The sequence below is a fragment of the Apium graveolens genome, chromosome 3 (assembly GCF_009905375.1).
Source record: "Apium graveolens cultivar Ventura chromosome 3, ASM990537v1, whole genome shotgun sequence".
NCBI lineage: Eukaryota > Viridiplantae > Streptophyta > Magnoliopsida > Apiales > Apiaceae > Apium > Apium graveolens.
Window position 1 is genome coordinate 110,995,051 of NC_133649.1, and position 17,966 is coordinate 111,013,016.

The 17,966-nt window shown below is 36.7% G+C and overlaps 1 non-coding gene across 1 annotated transcript; it reads left to right on the forward strand.

Moving 5' to 3' along the window:
- Positions 1–725: 725 nt before the first annotated feature.
- On the forward strand, positions 726–832 carry LOC141715918 (small nucleolar RNA R71). Its single transcript, XR_012572660.1, has one exon. It is a non-coding gene; the product is annotated as a small nucleolar RNA R71 (small nucleolar RNA).
- The last annotated feature ends 17,134 nt before the right edge of the window (positions 833–17,966 follow it).

Sequence of the window (17,966 nt, forward strand, 5' to 3'; positions counted from 1 at the left end):
GCTTCCTTCTTGTCTGGAACTTCAGTATCACTCGGAAGCATGCCAGGTTGATGATTCAGTAATGCATTAGGAATTTGCCCAAAATGATTCTCCAAGGTCTTGTTAGACACAACTTGGTTCTTGCACATGAGCCTCAACTCCTACAATTCAGATTTTTCATTAGCTTGCGGTAACTGCTGAAGTTTAATTTATTGTCTAGGGGCATATTACGGTTGCTGAAAACCAGGAGGGTTATACTGCTTTGTTGTGTATGGCTGATAAGATTGTTGTACCGCATTCTGATTGTTACTCCAGCTGAAGTTAGGATGATTGCGGTTATTTGGATGATAAGTGGTTGGATCTTGTTGCTGTGATCTCTGAAAGTTACTCACAAATTGAGTTGATTCGCTAGAAATAGCACACTGCTCAGTTTCATGTGCCCCCCCCACAAAGCTCACAACACTAGTGATTTGAATAACTCCATAATTAGCCAAAGAGTCCACTTTTATCGTCAAAGCTTGAAGTTGAGCAGCTATAGTAGTAGCTGTATCCAATTTTGGAATTCCTGCGACCTTGCCTTTCAACATTTTTTGTGTAGGATTCTGGTATTCATCGCATCTCAATCAACTCATAAGCTTCATTATAGCTTTTGGCCCATAAGGCTCCACCAGATGCTACATCGAGCATAGGTCTAGACTGAGCTGCCCAAACCATTGTAGAAACAGTTTATAATCATCCAATCAGGCATACCATGATGTGGTCACTTCCTTAGCATCTCCTTATATCGATCCCAAGCCTCACACAGAGATTCTTCAGTTTGCTGTACAAACTGAGTAAGAGCATTCCTGATTGCAGCAGTTTTTGCCATAGAAAAGAATTTAGTGAGAAACTTTTGAGCAAGATCCTCCCATTTGGTGATAGACCCTGGTGGTAGAGAATGTAACCAGCACTTTGCTTTATCCCTCAGAGAGAATGGGAAGAGTCGCGTCTTGATAGCATCTTCAGTCACCCCATTGAACTTGAAAGTGTCGCAGATCTCGATGAAATCCCTGATGTGCATGTTGGGGTCTTCTGTAGGAGAACCCCCAAACTGAACTGAGTTTTGTATCATCTGAATCATGCACGACTTGATCTCAAAAGTGTGCCGAGATGGCTGGTCCGATGATGCTCGACTGAATATCATTGATCTTAGGCTGAGAATAGTCTATCAGAGCCTTAGAAATTTCTACGTGATCTCCCATCACTACTAAAGCTGGTTCCCCGACTTTCTCTTCTTTTTCTTCTACTTTCTCTTCATCCTCAAAAACTTCCCTTCGAATCACTACATCTTCTTCCTCGGCTTGATCCAGAGTTCTCTTACGAGCCCGCGAACACGTATGCATACACGCTCGCTAGAGTACCTGAAACACGACAAGGAAAAGAGTAGGTAAGTAAAAATGTCCAAGTCAATGAACTTTAACGATCACTGACGACAAACACATAAACAAAAATTAACACCGAGTCCCCGGCAGCGGCGCCAAAAACTTGTTAGTCGCTAAACACACGCTAATATTTCACGCAAGTATATGCGATCGCAAGTAATATAGAATTATTTCTAGTTCATTCCCATAGAGATTGGTTAAATTAACTATGTGATTTATGCACTTGTGTAACAATGATATGTCTATTATTCAATGCTAAGACGAATAACAATTTGGGTTTTGATTATACTACGATTTACTATTGAGAATTTTACTAGAGAACATTGACTAAGAGATTAAAAAGAATTGAATAATATATGACACAAACATGGGATTCTAACTTCATTAAATATTTCAATCAATAGCCTTTTCGTTCTTAACCTTAGCATATAATGGTGATGACACTGATCAGATAACATGAAACTGATAAACTCCAACTTTCGTTATACGAATACCATACTACCAGACATCCACAAAAGAGATAGAAGCTGGATAGACACCAATTATATTGAGACCCTATATGTCTATAGAATTTGATAACTTAACGGTTTAATGCACAAATTATCTATCGTAATTACAAGGGCAAGTAAGATGGTTAAAATTACCTACGAATCATGCATAACAATAACACAACCTATGCTAGCATGGCAAGTTCTAAATCCTTAAATTCACTGTCGCTTCATTAAGAATTAACACGCTATCTTATAAGTTCGCGATGCTCATTAGACGAATAAGCACAACCAATACTAGGACAGCATACAATCACCACACACTAAGGAATCGAAATAAATCAACTAAAGAAATCCATATATAAATCCTCTAGAACCCCACGATAAAGATTAGCCCATAATCAGACTCATCATCAACGTGGGTTTCGATGAAAGCATGGTATAATAAATGTAGTCTTTATAAATAAATAATAAAGCAAATATGAAACAAGAGTATAGGATCACGAATAAGAAAACTAGCATCCAAAATTACAACTTAGAACAAAGAATCATAAGTATAAACTAGATCTTCTTCGCCTTCGTTGAATTGTGTTAAAACGGTCTTCTTACGCCTTCTCCTTGAGCTCTGGTACGCCTCTTAATGAAAAATGACCTTTATTTAGTTATATATAGCATCCCGTGTATAGTAGAAGTCCTCCAATCAGAAGCCCATAAGAATCAGGATTCAAATTTCCCGACCCGGCGCGGCCGCGTGCTTGATCAGCGCGGGCGCGCTGTGTCTCTGTACTTCGGGCGCGGCCACGTGCTATGACAGCACGGGCGCGCTGGCCTTCTGGAGAAAATTCCATTTTCTTCTTTTCTTACTGTAATGAGTTGGTCTTCACCAGTTTTATTCCTTGGACACCATCCTAACACCATATTAGCATAAAATCAATGTTAATACACCTAAATTTCGGAATAATGCCTAAAATGCAAAAAAACTAGAAAACATATTAAAACACCAACAACTTGAGTACAAATACACCAATTCAAAGATTAATGGAGCGTTATAAAGTGTCATAAATGCCACTCAACATATACTTCAAGCGGGATTCTTCTGGCCTACTTTGTTTAAGGATGCGCAACAATTTATTTTGAAGTGTGATCGATGCCAGCGTGTGGGTAATATGTCTAAGAGGGATGAGATGCCTCTTAATGTGCTTCACTGAGCTTGAAGTCTTCGATATTTGGTGAATTGACTTCATGGGGTCATTTGTCTCATCTTGTAATAATCAGTATATTTTGTTGGCGGTTGATTATGTCTCGAAATGGGTTGAAGTTAAGGCTTTACCGACAAATGATACGAAGGTAGTGCTTAATTTTCTTCATAAGCAGATATTCACAAGGTTTGGGACTCCAAGAGTCATAATCAGTGACGAGGGATCGCAAGTTCACTGCCATGATGCAAAGGTATAATGTGAATCATCGCATTGCTACAGCCTACCATCCTCAGACTAATGATCAAGCTGAGGTGTCTAATAGAGAGATCAAACGAATTTTAGAGAAAGTTGTATGCCCATCAAGGAAGGATGGGTCTTTGAAGCTTGATGAAGCTATTTGGACATATAGAACAACATACAAGACTCCGCTTGGCATGTCGCCGTTCAGCTGGTTTATGGTAAGGGATGTCATTTTCCTGTGGAGCTAGAGCATAAAGCGTATTGGGCTTTGAAGAAGTTGAACCTTGATTTGGATGCAGCTAGTAAGAAAAGAATGCTTCAATTGAATGAACTCGACGAGTTTCAGCTTTAAGCGTATGAGAACAAGAAAATGTATAAGGAAAAAGTCAAGAGGTGGCACGATAGGGGTCTAGTGCTCAAATCATTTGTGTCGGGGTAACAAGTTCTTTTATTCAACTCCCGTCTCCGTCTTTTTCCTCGAAAGTTGAAGTCAAGGTGGTCAGGGCCGTTTATTATCAAAACTGTGTTTCCACATGGAACGGTGGAGATTTTTGAGAATGATCCAAGACAAGCGTTCAAGGTGAAATGGACAGAGGCTGAAGCATTACTATGGGGATATGACAAACTGTGAGGTGGTTAGTGCTATTTTATTCTCTACTTGATATCGAGTTTCTACATCAAGCTAATGACGTAAAGTAAGCGCTTCTTGGGAGGCAACCCAAGTTTGTTGTACATTAGTAGATAGAGGAAGAAGAAAACAAGGAGAAACACACAAAAAAAATAGAAAAGAAAAAAATTATAGTTCAACTACAGAAGCACGGCGCACCCGCGCTGAAGAGCGGGGCGGCCGCGCTGATTTCTCAAAAAGTGCACGCGCCCGTGCTGGTATGCGGGGCGGCCGCACTGGTTTTCCAGAAGCACGGCGCGCCCGCGTTGCCAGGCCAAACGGCCGCGCTAAGTCCCTGTAGTAGGAAAAAAGTCAGCAGAATAAACAGAAAATCGGGGACTTTATTACAATATCAATTCGAACCCGAATTTTACTCTCCCACATCCCATATTTCCCTCTCCAAATAAATTTCCATCACCCCATTATTCCCAGTATTCCCATTATCAATTCCCACTTCTTTTTCATAACTAATTCTCTCCAAATTCCTATATATACACACACACTTATACACAAACTTCTCCATCACTTCTCATATTCTCAAAAACAAATCTCTCTTATACATATATCTCTTATTCCCTCTTATTCAATCTCAATGGCACCCAAAAGACAACGAACCCAACTACAGAAGCACGGCGCACCCGCGCTGAAGAGCGGGGCGGCCGTACTGATTTGTCAAAAAGTGTGTGCGCCCGTGCTGGTATGCAGGGCGGCCGTGCTGGTTTTCCAGAAGCACGGTGCGCCCGCGCTGCCAGGCCAAGAGGCCGCGCTGAGTCCTTATAGTCGGAAAAAAGTCAGCAGAATAAATAGAAAATCGGGGACTTTATTACAATATCAATTCAAACCCGAATTTTACTCTCCCACATCCCATATTTCCCTCTCCAAATAAATTTCCATCACCCCATTATTCCCAGTATTCCCATAATCAATTCCCACTTCTTTTCCATAACTAATTCTCTCCAAATTCCTATATATACACACACACTTATACACAAACTTCTTCATCACTTCTCAAATTCTCAAACACAAATCTCTCTTATACACACATATCTTATTTTCTCTTATTCAATCTCAATGGCACCCAAAAGACAACAAACCCAAGTTAGCAGCAACACCACTGATTCTTCGAGTGTGGGTGGTGTGAAGCCTGGGTTTTCAACTCCGGAGGCTGAGGCGGACTATACAAGGCTGCTTTCGAAGCCTATAGCCAAGGAGCGAGGTTTTCTGCCATCGAGGAGGGATGGTAAGTTATTGGAGATGATTATGGAGATGGAGTGGATAGCTTTTTGTGAGGCACCCGCTGCGGTACCTATGAGTGTGGTTCACAAGTTCTACGCGAATGCAAAGGCGGAGAAGAACGGTTTTACTGTGGTGAGGGGAATGACGGTGGACTATAGTGCTGAGGCGATTCAAAGGGCGATTGAGTAGCCCGAGAGGAGGCCAAAATAGGAGAATTGGAATGAGAAGACGGGGGATGATTTTAACTTGGATTTAATCCTTGCTACCCTATGTGTGCCTGAGACTCACTAGAACTTTAAGAAGGGCACAAACGAATATGCCACTTTCCCTGCCTCATGCATGAACAGGTTTGCTCATGTATGGAATTCTTTTATTTGTGCCAATATCATTTCATCTTCTCACGTGCATGATGTTACTGTGGAGCGTGCACGGTTGTTGTGGGGGATTCTTCAGGGAGACTATGTAGATCTCAGGATGGTGATTCATCAGGGTATTCTGAGGTTCTTGCGAGGGAATACTACGGGTTCTATACCCTATATGTCCATTATGACAAAGTTGTGTATGGCGGTTGACGTTCATTGGCCTGCACATGAGCAGCTGCAGCTTCCGAGTGCTCCGATTGATAGTTCGACGTTGTTGAGTATGTAGGAGTGGTACGGTGGGAAACCCGATCCTAAGGGGCTTGGTTATTCTTATGACCATCTTTTGGGTGGTCGACCAGCTGATCAGATATATGTTGGAGGTTCTCAGGCTAGGAGAGCAGCATGGAGAGATCAGTTGGGTGAGGAGGCTGGTCCTTCGGGTTTGCAGCAGCAGGAGGAAGCACATGATTGTGCTGGTATGAGTTCAGTGCAGTATAGGCGTTTGATGAAGAGGATGGATGTGATGCATGACATCCATAGTTGGTTTGCACATGACCTTGCCCAGGCATTGGGGACTGCATTCAGAGCCACATGAGTTGATATCTAGTGGTCAGTATTCAGTGAGGACTCTATGTATCCGCCTCCAGACACTCTTGACACTCCACCCATTGAGGGTGATGACCCTGATTCTGAGTAGGTAAGCCTGATTTCTTACTATTACCTTCACTTAGGAAAGTGAATATTTTAAGTTTGGGGGTAGTAGTTAAGGATTATATGTTATGTGTGAGTTGCATATAGTTTGCATATTCATGCTAGTTTAGTTCATATAGTTGCATATTTGCCATGTAGTAGTTTTTTTTCTTTTTATAGTTTGTTGCATATAGTTTCATGTATTTGCATTATAACATGATCCCTTAGATGATTTTTTTGATTGATTTGTGATATTGATGCTAGTGTAGTGATGTCGTATTTATTGATGTTAAGTCTTATCGAGTTGATTTGCATGCTAGAGATAATTGTAATTTTACTAAGTCTTATAGGTTTCTTGAGGGCTAGATCATGGTCATGGTTTGTGTATTTGTCGAGGTTTAATCACATATTTATATTTAGAATTTAGGATATTCTCTTAAGGATAAAATAATATGGATATTTAAAAAATGGAATAAAAATTTGGATTTTATTGCTAGTTATTGTGGTTAGGTGTCAAATGGCTAGTAGCCGGCTCATTTTTATATGAGTACTCTAGGGTTGAACGAGATGGAGCGAAACGCACTTGTTCAAAAATCATATGAAAAAAGAAAAAAAATAATAGAAAAAAATATGTTATGCATAATTAATCACGAGTGGGCTCTTTAGTACTCAAGTTATTAAGTTCTTAGGGGAATTTGTTCCTAGTGACCTAAGGCTTGTATAGTCTGGGATCCACTAACCTAACGCTCGCTACATAGGTATGTTAGATATATTTGTAATGTCATGTCTAATATTGATTTGTGTTTACTTTTCAGATCTTAACTAATAGGACAAATCAGGACTTAACTGGAAATCAGTACTTATACTGAAGTCAGAACTTAAGATATCAGAACTTAAGTTATCAGAACTTAAGATATCAGGAGATAATATCAGGCCTTAAGAAGACATTCAGATAAGGAAGGCGGCTGATTGAAAGAAAAGAAGATTGAGTCTAACACAAGAAGGGATATGTATGGAGAAGTATTCTATGAATAATAGAAGACTTGGAGGAAAAGATAACTAATTGATATATTTTAGGATGCAGACTTATATTCGATATCAATTAGAAGATTATCTTGTAACTGTGTGTCTATATAAATACAGCATAGGGTTTACACTATAAGTGTTATCTTAATCGAGAATATTATTCATTGTAACCCTAGCAGCTCTCGTGATATTTGTTCATCATTGAGAGAGAACGGTTCCATTGTAATACTGTTTTATTAACTAGATTATTATGTGTTTCATACTTGTGTTCTTAATTCGATTTGATTGTAGTATACACTATATTTAACCCCCTTCTACAGTGTGTGTGACCTAACAAGTGGTATCAGAGCAATCTGTTAACACATATATAGTAAAGATCCAAAACAATCATGTCTGAAGAAGAGAAAACTCCAACCGAGCCCACCAAAACTGAAGAAACTCCAAAGACTCAAATCCATAATCGATATGAGACTATTAGGGTTCCAATATTGAAACCTTATGAGTATCCCATATGGAAAGTGAGGATGACTATATTTCTGGTAAGCCACAGATCCAGAATACCTTGACAGAATTAATGAAGGACAATATAAGCCAACCAAGCTCTCTGTTGTAGTTGCAGATCAGCCAGCACAGACTGTACCAAAGGAGAAAAGTGAATATACAGCTGAAGATATCTCATATATTGCCAAAGATGCAAAGGTAAGGCATTTGCTGCATAGTGCCATTGATAATGTTATGTCAAACAGGGTAATAAACTGCAAGACTGCAAAGGAGATATGAGATGCCTTGGAGACAAGATGCCAGGGAACTGATGCAATTAAGAAGAACAGGAGGACTATACTCACTCAAGAGTATGAGCACTTTAACTCAAAACCTGATGAGTCATTAACTGGTTTATATGAAAGATTTGTCAAACTCTTGAATGATCTGTCACTGGTGGATAAGGAATATGATCTTGAAGATACTAATCTTAAATTCCTTTTAGCTCTTCCTGAAAGTTGGGATTTGAAGGCAACTACTATAAGAGACAACTATGTTCTTGATGAAACTACTCTTGACGAAATTTATGGTATGCTCAAAACTCATGAACTTGAGATGGATCAAAGAAGCAAGAGGCATGGGAGAAAGTCAAGAATAGTTGCTCTTAAGGCTGAGGAGGAATCCCCCAAAGTGGTTGTCTCAAATAAAGGCAAAGGAAAGGCTCTCATCACAAAGTCTGATTCAGATTCATCAAGTTCTGATGATGATGAGGATTCAAAAACTGAAAGTCTATCTGAGATGGATGCTGATGAAGAGATGATGAAATTTTGTGCTCTTATGGTGAAGGGTATCACAAATATAGCCTACAGGAAATTCAGAAGGGGAAAGAAATTTTCTAGGAAAAGTGGAAGGTCTGATAAGAAGGGATTCAGAAAATCTGAAGGCAAAGCAGGAAAGTCTGACAGGGGGGATTACTCAAATGTTAAATGCTACAATTGTGGTGAGAAAGGCCACATATCTCCTGATTGCAAGAAAGGAAAAAGTGACAAAGGCAAGGCACTTGTCACAAAGAAGAAAAGCTGGACAGACACTTCAGATTCTGAAAATGAGGTGAACTATGCCTTGATGGCAAATGCTGATAGCAATTCTGAAGCTGCTGAGTTAAAGGTACTTCAAACAACTTATGCTTTTCATACTGATGATATTACTGAGTTGAGATCTTATCTTAAAACTATATTCATTAGCTATAGAGATCATACTTTAACATTTGATTGGTTAACTTCTGAAAATTTGGCTTTTAAGAAAAGGAATGACTATTTAGAAAAGGAGTTAGTTATGTTCCATCAAACTCAGAAAGAAAGAGATGATGCTTTTTATGTTAGAGATAAAGTGTTAAAATTGAATCAATCTCTAAAAACTGAGTTAGAAAAGGAAAGAGAGATTATCAGAACTTGGACTAACTCTTGCAGAACAACTCAAAATTTACTAAGTAGTGGAAACTGGAAAGAGGGCTTAGGTTATGGAGATGATAAAGGTGAAACAGGAACTGAACAAATTAAGCTAATTTTTGTTAAACAGACTAATAAGCCAAAGGTAAATTGTGGCGCCCTCCAAACCCGGGTCAGAAGTTTGGGGTCCATATATGCATACCTTATTTATAACCTGCTTATAACAATAATAAAGATAATAATAATATGCAGTGACCTTACTTACCAGCTACCACGGACCGCAACAGGTTAAAGTATGCACACAAGCCAAACACACCTACTTATATTACAAACTTTCAAATCCCAATTATCCAAACTTAGAACTGAGTATTAAACATTATTACAAACTTAAATTACTCCAAAAGGTGCCTACTAGCTTAACTTGATCAACCTGAACCCCTAGCTCTCGCGCTGGACTGGGGATCCTCGATACCAACTGGTTCCTTCTTAACTGGAAAAGAACATAAACAATATTGCACAAATGAGCTAACTAGCTCAGCAAGTCATAATGACAAAACTGAGAATAATGATCATCAAATAGAAAGGGTTATGATATCGGGTGAATAATGAATTATAATTTAGAATTGGATATTATATTTTCATTTTAAAAACCAAGATTAGGCTGATGATCAGTCACGCACTAACCCCGAGCAAAGCACACAACACTGCTCTAACTACTGGATCCAAGGCACACATTGGCCTGACTTGACCATTATATGGTCTGACCACGAATCTAGTCCATAATTTTATAAAAACAATCCAATTCTAACATAATAACAGAATAAACAGTAATAAGCAATAAACAGAATCATTAACAACATTGGACGTTCAATATTGAAATGGTCTCAATCTTCATAAGGATCAATATGGCATTTTTAAAGCTTGGATGTTAGGTAATGAAAGAATTGGATAACAAAGGAATCAATGTTCCAGGGTTACCAGGAATTGGTCTTTCAAATCATAAGGTACAATGGTTTGAGTATATAAGTAATTCGGTTCAGTGTTTGGTATTTAGTTTGTATGTATTTGTGGAGTAGTATCGTATATCTGTGGTTCGTATTTGGGTGTACAACAATCAACGGTTTAGAAAGAATAAGGTTTACGGCTCAAGATCAATAATTGGAATCAGGGTTTTGGGTTCAGTGCTTCAAAGCACTTGCAATATAAAACAGGACTATCAATCCACTACAATATATCTCGAGAAAGTTCAGAACACTTGCGTGGTACTAGCTTGCTATACTGTACTAACTTTCAACCACAATCGTCTTACTCCTCGACTATCTGTTTCCCTTTCCTACGCCTTGCCTCTTCTGTTCACATATCATAAGCATCTATCAATACTCAACTTATATGTTTCTATTCGATACACGCTTCTATTTACCCTTCGTTTTACCCAAATCCGATTAACGGATTGAAAGTTATACTATAAACAAGTAAACATAGAATATATAGACCGACAGTTAACCAACAAGTCACATATAGCACATAACACGTCAAATAATCAATGATATATCATTTATAATGGAGTCTCGGGTCATAAACAGGTTTTCAGGTATTTAAAATGATTTTTAAAATATTTTTCGGAATTAAAACGGGTTAGATCAATTTCGGAGTAATAAACAGGGTTCGGCTGGCCAAATCTGGCTTCAAAACAATTTTATAATAATTATCGAGCCTTGAAAACAATTTTAAATAATATTTTAAAGCTCGAAACTATTTTTTGGAATTTTTAAATCATTTTTAAATAATTAAATCTAATTAAATAATTAATTAAAATCAATTAATAATTAATTAAATCAATTAATTTTTGAATTAATTGACCAATTAATCCATTAAATACTAACCAAAATTAATTAACTAATTAATTCAGATTTATTTTTGAATTAAAAATAATTTTTGGAATTAAAATAATAATTTTTGGAATTTTTAGAAATTAAAAACGGATTTTTATAATTAAAATAAATAGAAAATATGATTTTTAAATAATTTTAAAACAGAAATCCAAAATATGCAAATTCTGGAAAGTTCAGGGACTGAACTTTACCATCTTCAAAAGTACAGGGACTAAATTGCAATTTTGCAGTCCACTCGCCGGAAAATACAGGGGTGGCCGGAGAACACGATTCCGGCATCCTCACCCCACCATCTGCTCCAGATATAATCTACAGATAACTAGGAACACAACCATGCAATCAAATCACATCAATAATCCCTGTCCTGGCCGGAAAATGGCCAAGAACATCGTCGGTTTCCGGCGAATCGACGAAAACTTCAAAACACAACTCCCTTCGATTCAGACATCCTCTGTTAACGGGCTATATACCAATCGATTGTAAATTTCATAAGGAACACAACCCATTATAACACAACAGCTAATAACCCCTAAATCAAAAAGGCCCAAATTTCACTTAAAAACATTCATACGGGTTATAAACCCTAATTTTAAAATTCGAAGATTAAACTCAATTTTGAACATGTTATTAAACTCCAAATCAGTCATATAACATATGAAAATCATCAGGAAAACAAGCTCTACAACATGCAATCATCAAATCATTCAAACAATCATCCGAACAAAAATTCATATTTTTAATAAAAATAATTCGAAAATAAATAAATTTCCAGAAAATAAACCTTTGATTCTGCAGGTGTATGGATCACAGATTCTGGTAGAGCACCTCAAGACCTTCAATTTGGTTACTTGAGCTTTCCAAACAAAGATCAATAACACCTTCAAAAGTTGGTTTGATTTTCAAAAGATTATATGAATATAAGTATTTTCTCTGGAAAATTATATAGTTACTGACTACAAATGATTTTTGATACGGAATAAAATATGGTAAAGGCTATTTATATTTACGGAAAATTAGTATCCCGTTGGATCATTCCAGATACAAAATGGTACGTTTATTTATAAAAACTGATCCAAACGGTATCGGTTTTCGGGAAAAATATCCAAATCAGTACAATTTGTACTGCGGTCTTGGTCTCAGTGCCTGGTTACATGTATTACGAGGTGATAATTGTGATAGTTTAATAAAAAGATCCCGTTTATCGAAAATACGAGTTTTATTGATTTACCGAAATGAATAATGTATCGAAAATGTTGCGCCGGGACCCGCGCAGGACAAACCGTACGCCGGATCGAAAAAGTCGAAACATGGAAAATGCTCGGAATATTGCAATTAGGTTAAGAAGGAGTTCTCGGATGAGTTTCGGGTTATAAAAACGTAAAAACCCGGTTGGTTCCCGTTTGTATAAAATAGTTTTTAAATACTCGGAAAAAGATTTTATAAAATCCATATATTTCCTATAAAATCATAAATCAACATACAAATAATTAGGAAGATATGACAATTATCTATATTTTATTTTAGACATATAAAAATTAAAATACTCAATTAATATTATTTTTAAACATCCAAACACATTTAATACTTAACAAATAATTCACAAAATAGATACTGAACACATATAATAATTATTTATTAGCAAAATAATTACACGATATATCCCTGATATTACATAAACCATGTTAAGTTTGTAGCTAAAACTGTAAAGTCTGATTCTGAAAAGATGAAAGATAGTGAGACAGAAGTTAAGGCAGAGTCAACTTTTGATAAGTTAAAACAGGATAAACCAGCTGAAGTTAACATAGGCTTAATGACAAAGAAACAACTTAAGTACAAGCTGAAAGAGATTAAGAATGTAAACAAGGTAAAGCCACCTAGGAAAAATAGGAATGGAAAGGAAGGTGTGAATAAAAGCAATAATTATATGCTTGTTCCTAATGCTTCTAGAAAGAAATGCTATAACTGTGGAAATTCTAACCATCTGGCTTCTTTTTGCAGGAAGAATAAGAATATAAACTCGTTACCTTCTAAGTAAGGAGTTAAGAGTTAGTCTGTTAGGTTTAAGCCACAAAATCCTTGTTTTCATTGTAGTGGTTTATGGCATTCCATTTATACTTGTAAGGAATATCATAGTTTGTACTATGATTATTATCAAATAAAACCTTCTTTAAAGAAAGTTAGCATTATTCCTTCTAGTGTAAGTTCTGATGCAAAGTCTGATACTGTAAATTCTGATAAGAAAAATGTTAACAAACTAAATAAGTCCAAATGATCCAAGCAAGTCTGGGTCCTTAAAACTAATCATTAGTGGTCTTTGTGATTGCAGGGCAACAGGAAAAACATCCTAGTTCTGGACAATGGATGTTTAGGATATATGACTGGAAATAAAGCCCTGCTATTAGACTTTATGGAGAAAGCTGGCCCAGGAGTTTCTTATGGAGATGGCAACATGGGAAAAACTCTGGGATATGGCAATATCAATCTTGGGAATGTCATCATTGAAAAAGTAGCTCTAGTCTCAAGACTTAAACACAATCTGATGAGTGTTAGTCAAATCTGTGACAGAGGTTATCATGTGGATTTCTTTGAAGAACACTGTGAAGTTGTAAGCAAATCTACAGGCAAAGTTGTTCTGAAGGGATACAGGCATGGTAACATTTATGAAGCCAAGCTTTTAACAAGTTCTGATGGTTCTGCAATCTGTCTGTTAAGCAGAGCTTCAATTGAAGAAAGCTGGGATTGGCACAAGAAACTCTCTCATTTAAATTTCAACAATATAAATGAACTAGTCAAGAAAGATCTTGTGAGAGGACTACCAAAATCAGTATTTGATGATGGCCTTTGTGATTTATGTCAAAAGGCAAAACAAAGAAAATCTTCATTCAAGAGCAAGAATGAATCTTCAATTCTTGAGCCTTATCACCTACTACATGTTGATCTATTTGGTCCAGTGAATGTCATGTCTATTACAAAAAAGAAATATGCTATGGTCATAGTAGATGAGTTTACCAGATACACATCGGTGTATTTCTTGCACACAAAAAGTGAAACTTCATCTATCTTGATTGATCATGTCAAACAACTGGATAAATTGGTCAAAGACTCTGTGAAAATTATAAGAAGTGATAATGGCACTGAGTTCAAGAATATGATCTTGGAAGAGTTCTGCAAAGACCATGGAATAAAGCAGGAATTCTCTACTCCTGGAACTCCACAACAAAATGGAGTTGTTGAAAGAAAGAATAGAACTGTTATTGAAGCTGCAAGAACTATGCTTGATGAAGCAAAGTTACCAACCTACTTTTGGGCTGAAACTGTGCAGACTGCTTGTTTTACTCAGAATGCAACACTTATCAACAAGCATGGAAGGACACCATATGAGATGGTGAAGAAAAAGAAGCCAAATCTGAAGTACTTTCATGTATTTGGATGCAAGTATTTTGTTCTTAAGACTCATCCTGAACAGCTATCCAAATTTGATCTAAAAGCTGATGAAGGAATTTTTGTTGGATATCCACTTTCCACAAAAGCCTTCAGAGTCTACAATTTAAGAACAAGGGTTGTCATAGAATCTATCAATGTCTCTTTTGATGATAAGAAGATTACTGGATTTGAAGATTTCAATGATCATGATCAGTTGAGATTTGAGAATGAAGCTTTAAATTCTGATTCCGTAAATTCTGATAGTCTAAATCCTGATACTGCATACTCTGATGGGTTAAACTCTGATGTTATTGAAATTGTGGTGACTACGCCAAAGGAAAATGCACCTGTGCAGGGGGGCATATTGAAGATCCAACCACATCTCAAGAAGCATCAGAACCTAGAACAAGCTCTTCATGTTCTGATTCATCAAGTTCTGATGGGCCAAGTTCTGATAATTCTGGAAACTCAAGTTCTGAAGGATCCAACTCAGAGAGCATGATTTCAGGGGGAGCCTCAAAAAATGTTGATGGAGACAACATGGATCATGGAGGAGCATCCAGTTCTAGAGATAATCTTCCATCTGCAAGGAAGTGGGCTAAAGCACATACACCTGACTTGATTGTTGGAGATCCTGAAGCTGGTATTAGAACTAGAACAGCAACATCAAATGAATGTCTCTATCATTCTTTTCTTTCTCAGGCTGAACCAAAGAAAGCGGAAGAAGCTCTTCAAGATGCTGATTGGGTGCAAGCAATGCAGGAAGAGTTAAATGAATTTGAAAGAAATAAAGTCTGGACCCTAGTGCCAAGACCAAAGAACAGATCTGTTGTTGGTACAAAGTGGGTGTTCAGAAACAAAACTAACAGTGATGGCATAATTACAAGAAATAAAGCAAGGCTGGTTGCAAAAGGATATTCTCAATAGGAGGGAATTTATTATGATGAAACATTTGCACCAGTTGCTAGATTGGAATCTATAAGGATATTTTTGGCTTATGCTGCTCACAAAAAGTTTATAGTCTTTCAAATGGATGTAAAAGGTGGTTTTCTTAATGGAGAATTGGAAGAAGATGTATATGTTGAACAACCTCTAGGTTTTGTAGATTCAAAATTTCCTCATCATGTCTACAGACTTGATAAAGCACTTTATGGCCTTAAGCAAGCACCAAGAGCATGGTATGAGACATTAGCTCAGTTTTTTCTGGAAAGTGGATTTAACAGAGGGACTATTGATAAAACTTTATTCTATCTCAACCATGGAAAGGAATTACTTTTGGTGCAGATATATGTTGATGATATCATTTTTGGTTCTACAAATGACAGACTTTGTAAAAGGTTTGCCAAGCTAATGCAGTCAAGATATCAAATGAGTATGACGGGAGAACTTAGCTATTTTCTGGGCCTTCAAGTCAAGCAGAATGAAGAAGGAACTTTTATTTGTCAATCTAAGTACACCGGAAATTTGTTGAAGAAATTTGGAATGCAAGACTGTTCAAGTGCATCCACTCCTATGGCCACTACAATAAAATTGGATAAGGATACTGGTACATCAGTAGATATTACTGATTACAGAGGTATGATTGGCTCACTACTCTATCTAACTGCAAGTAGACCTGATATCATGTATGCTACCTGTCTTTGTGCAAGATTTTAAGCAGATCCAAGAGAACCTCACTTAACAGCGGTAAAAAGAATTTTCAAGTACCTTAAGGGTACAGCTGATCTGGGATTGTGGTATCCTAGGGAATCAGACTTTAAGCTAATAGGTTACTCAGATGCAGATTTTGCAGGATGCAAAATTGACAGGAAAAGCACAAGTGGAAGCTGCCAATATCTTGGAGGCAGATTAGTTTCTTGGTTTAGCAAGAAACAAAAGTCAATTTCCACATCAACTGCAGATGCAGAGTATATTGCTGCAGGAAGCTGTTGTGCACAGATTCTTTGGATGAAGAATCAGTTACTGGATTATGGGTTAGAATTTTCTAAAATACCTATTTACTGTCATAATCAAAGTGCTATTGCTATGTCAGGTAATCTAGTTCAGCACTCAATGACAAAGCACATCAGCATTAGGTACCACTTTATAAGGGAGCATGTGATGGAAGGTACAGTGGAATTGCATTTTGTTCCTATAGATCAACAACTAGCAGATATCTTCACAAAACTACTGTGTGAAGTTACTTTTACAAGATTGGTAAATGAAATTGGAATGGTTTTAGGTTCTTTCTCTAAATCTGTTTAGTTTATGTTCTGATACATCAGACTTTATGATCAGTATTTATAGATATTATTCTCTTTATGTAATTTATGCTTAAATTGAAATTTACCTAAGTGTTGATTGTTGTCTGATGTGAATTTCTAAACTCTGATAGTGATATGAATGTTTCTGTGACTATTCAATCAAATGAGGATAAATGTGCTAGATGCTGACCTAGTAGTCTCTAATATACTAAAGATCCCATGTTTGAAGTAATTGTTTATGTGGAAATCTTTTAAACACAAGCAAATTCTGATATTGAGCATGGTTAGGTTTACTTTGTGTATCTTATTACTAAGTCAAAAACTAGAATAATGCTTCTTATCTGTTAAGTTCTGATGTTGGTAAATCTCATGGATGTACTAAGTGCTGATAAGCCTCACTTATCAAAAGAAAAAGTAAAAAAAGAAATAAATATCAGGTACTCCTTTCAGATCTAGAGAAAAATGTATGTGGAAGGGAAGACCCAAGTGCATTGCTGGTATTAAGTAATATGCATTAAAAAAGCAAAATAAAATTTTCTTGGTGACTTTTCACATTCTCTGATTACTGGAGAAATACTCTGATAAAAACATAAATTCTGATAAGCAGTTGTGACTCACTTACACTGAGAAGCCACTGTAAAAAGGAATTTTAAAAGATGCATAAAATGAGCACAAAACAGTTGAGGTGGACTCATGCATGAACTCATTCTGTAGTAGACTTTATACTAATGACAGATTTTGAGCAAAGTTCTTAGTTATGCCTTATTTCTAAGATGTACTGAAGTGAATCAGACTTTACTCTTTGTCTGATATTTAGCTTAATGCTCACACTTACACTCCATATGAATGATGAAAATTACTGTGGTGATCAATGTTGTTTTAGATGAACAGTTCAAGTGGCGGTTGCATAAATTCTGAGGACAAGTTCTGATGGAAGTTCTGATGATTAAGTTCTGTTGAAACCATATCAGTATTTGTGTGAAGAATTACAGAAATAAACATTCACTTTTTGAGTAAAGAAGCCATATTCTGATGACTTTTAAGTTCTGATAAAAATCAAGTTCTGATGCTGATGTGGCAGTATTTATTACTTGATTTATTTTTTGTCAATACTTCAACGGTTATATTTTATCAGAATATTGGTTTATGTGAGATAAAGACAGTAATAATCA